This window comes from Passer domesticus, chromosome 16, assembly GCF_036417665.1.
Source record: "Passer domesticus isolate bPasDom1 chromosome 16, bPasDom1.hap1, whole genome shotgun sequence".
Taxonomy (NCBI): Eukaryota; Metazoa; Chordata; class Aves; order Passeriformes; family Passeridae; genus Passer; species Passer domesticus.
Window position 1 is genome coordinate 13,540,392 of NC_087489.1, and position 3,316 is coordinate 13,543,707.

At 45.4% G+C, this 3,316-nt stretch overlaps 1 long non-coding RNA gene across 1 annotated transcript; it reads right to left on the bottom strand.

Moving 5' to 3' along the window:
- Positions 1–1,587: 1,587 nt before the first annotated feature.
- Positions 1,588–3,221, bottom strand: LOC135281951 (uncharacterized). Its single transcript, XR_010348347.1, has 3 exons — positions 3,140–3,221; positions 2,692–2,900; positions 1,588–1,924 (listed from the first exon to the last, which is right to left on the bottom strand). It is a non-coding gene; the product is annotated as an uncharacterized LOC135281951 (long non-coding RNA).
- Between the last annotated feature and the right edge of the window lie 95 nt (positions 3,222–3,316).

Sequence of the window (3,316 nt, forward strand, 5' to 3'; positions counted from 1 at the left end):
GCGTTGCACAAACAATTTATTTTGTAAGCGGAGGAGGAACGTGATCCTGGTTTTGCAAATAGATGTTGTTGTGCAGAAATGGAGGGTGTCGGATTTTGTATTCCAGCTCGTGGCCCAACTGCCCAAACAGTTCTAAAAAGGACTTCTCGGCCATTAGGTCACACTCTGATTGTGGCTGCAAGCTTATCTCCTTAAAAGCCTACAACACTGTGTATTTACTGTATTTATCTATTCATGCCAGCAAACAGGGAATTTCATGTAATAACTTGACTGCGAGAGAAGGGACTTAAACCCCCCCAAAACAGCCAAATTTGGGGAGCCCTGGGAGAAGACTCGCCCAAGATCACACAAGCAGTCTGGGGCAGAGCCGGGACTGAGCCCAGCTCCCCAAAATCCCATTTGTGCCCTAATCACACGACAGGCCAGATTTAATAGCTGCCTAAATACGAATCTAAAATGAGAGAGTCCCTGTGCAGAAGAATGAAGCTTGGCTGATCGCCGCCAGGGACAGCCCAGGCGTTCTGCTGCTCAGGTCAGACAAACCCCCCAGCAACCCTCCAAAAGATTTTAAATTTGGGTGAAGGCTTCCTGCTGCCTGCTCAGCTCTGTTTTCATTCTCCCTGACAGCGAGGGTTTCCCTCTGTGTGCTCGGAGAAGAGCAGGACTGGAGCCAGATCACAAAACTTCCAGCCTGGATTTTTGCATAATGTAATTGCACATAATGTAATTTAAAAGGACTCAGCCATTTAAGTACGTTGGAGTTTGGGGACTGCAATGAAACTCGTCAGCTTTCAGCAGTGTTATTTTATTTCTTTCTGTTGTTCTGGAGGAGATTATCACAATTTTGGGCGTGCTGCCTGGTTCTAAAGTCTACTTTGGGGCTAGGTTTAATATTGCAAGACTGTGGAGTAACATATAGTGCAGAGCAGCAAACACAGGTCTGTCAGGGCGTTTGGTGCAGAAGGTTTTGCTTCACACACAAAATATTGACTGGGGAAGCCTCTCCAGAAAGGCAGCAAATGTCCTCAACACGGGGCAAAACAGAGGGAGAAGAAAATTTAGGATTTATTTTTCCAAGTTGGCCCTTGCCTCATATCAAACATTTCCAGCTCCACGAGCATAAATCACAGAGGTCACCGTGGCTAATCTGTAAAAATAAATTGGATGTTTTCATTTCACTCCTGTAATGTGATATTATATGATGCATTTTGAGCAAAAGAAGAAACGTTTCTAAGATATTTTGAGCCTCTCTTTTTCTTTTTTTTTTTTTTTTTTTTTTTTTTTTTTTTTTTTTTTTTTTTTCCCGAAGCAGTCTTTTTATTTTTCTTATGTTTTCCACAGAGGTCCCGTATCTCAGTGGATAAAAACCATGTGGCTCCTGTGTTCTCTGGTAAGTCATGTTTACAGTTATCCAGAGCCCTGGCTCAAGGGAGCAGCCCTTGTGATCAAGGGGGGCAGTAGATTTCACATGGAAAAGTAACATTTTTAAACAATGAAAGAGGGAGGGGGCAAATAAGGGGTTTTTGTGTGTCATGAGAACAAGAAATAGCACAACACCTGACTCAGGGAGGCCTTAAGAATACCAAGTTAAGAGCAAAAATACAAATTTAATATTTGTATTAGTTTGTGTGCCTTGAATTTGTTTTTAACTCTTCCATACAAGGTCTTTCAAAGCGCTAACGTCAGAGCATAGCAAAAAGAACACATTTTTAACGGACTGTTAAGAGTCACTTGGGGTGGCAAAAGCTGATCCCTCCCACACCCATTTCCAGCAAAATTCTGCTTTGTTCTCGTGGCCTGGCTGCCATTTGGAGATGATCAATACTTAAACTGCTCCGGTGCTTGGGACTGGCAGTGTTTGGGGATCAGGCTCGGTCACATCGTGCAAGGTGGCGGGCAGGAGTTCCAAAGAAACGCTGAGCTCCTGCAAGACAAAGGAGTATTTGGCACGCACGGATAAACACCGGCCTCTGATACATCTTACTGCAAAAAAATCACATTAAAGTAGCAGGGATTGAGCAATAAGCTCTCCTGTGTCAGTTCAAAACTCCATCCAGGGCTGTGGGAAGGCCGGGATTTAATACCTGGAAATCTGTGCAGGAGCACAAGGTAAATTCCTTTTCCTCATGGTTCACGCAGCTGATGGGCAGAGATTTTTAAACTTCAGGAAATTAGTGAGGCTACACCAACCTTATGACCATTTGAAGGGGCAGGACTTAATTATCTGTATTTTAAACTTTTGATCTTATCAGGTTTGACCACTTCATGAAGATAAATCTGCTTCAAGTCAGCGTGAGGCAACATTGAAATTTGCCAACAAAGATATTTCACCTTCCAGAATTACCTGGTAAGTAATTACCGTGTATATATTACACATTCTGTCATGGTTTGGAATAATCTTTATTTGCCACATAAGCGACCTAAATTTCAGCCTGGGTAGGGGTTGCTCGTTTTAGACTGGGAGAACATTTTGAGAACTTAAAAAAAAATATTTAAAAAAAAACCAAACACCAAAACACATGATTTCAGCTGCAATTATTTTAGAAATGTCCTCCGTTGAGGCAGGATGATTTTTATACCGAAGGAAAAAGCCCCTGGGTGCGATGCAGATGTGGTGATGTAACCTGAAGTGACTTTAGCAGGTCTCGGTGTGTCTTTGGGGGAAAAAGCAGAGAGCACATGGAAACTCACCTCCTCCTTATCCCATTTACTGGAGGGAGGCGCTCACCTCAGAGTCTAGCGGAGATTAAGCACTTTGCTAACAGCATTACACATTGCATTTAACTCCTAAAAACCTCCTCAGTGCCAAGTGGGACACTCGGAAATGTATTTTAAATCTTTGCCTGCCGCACTTCGTGAATTCCTCTGTAGCATCGATTCCTCTGGAACAGACAGAGCAGCTGGGTGTTCGAAAAAAATGAAAAATAGATGAACCTTCGGCTTTTTTGGGGCACTTTCCCCAGTAAATCTGTGTATTCTGTCGCCCTGCTCCCCGGGCAGCCCTGATGTGTGCCAGGCCCCGCACTGAACACTGTGGGTTATGGGGGCTGCAGCCACATGACAAAAAGGGTCGTGCTCGTCACGTTCCCAGTGACCCACGCAAGGATCAGTGCTTATGAGGTGTATTGGCTGTAATTACGTTCGTGTCTGGGTGCCAGGGGCTCCGTGGCTCGTGTTTAGGTGGCGACCGCTGTGCCTTGGGGCGCGTCCCTCACCCCTCGTCCCGTCTGAGGGGGACGGGGCGTGGCCTCCGCCGGGCGTGGCCCCGGGGGCGTGGCCAGCCTTGATTGAAACGCGCCGGGCGCGTGGCCAGCGG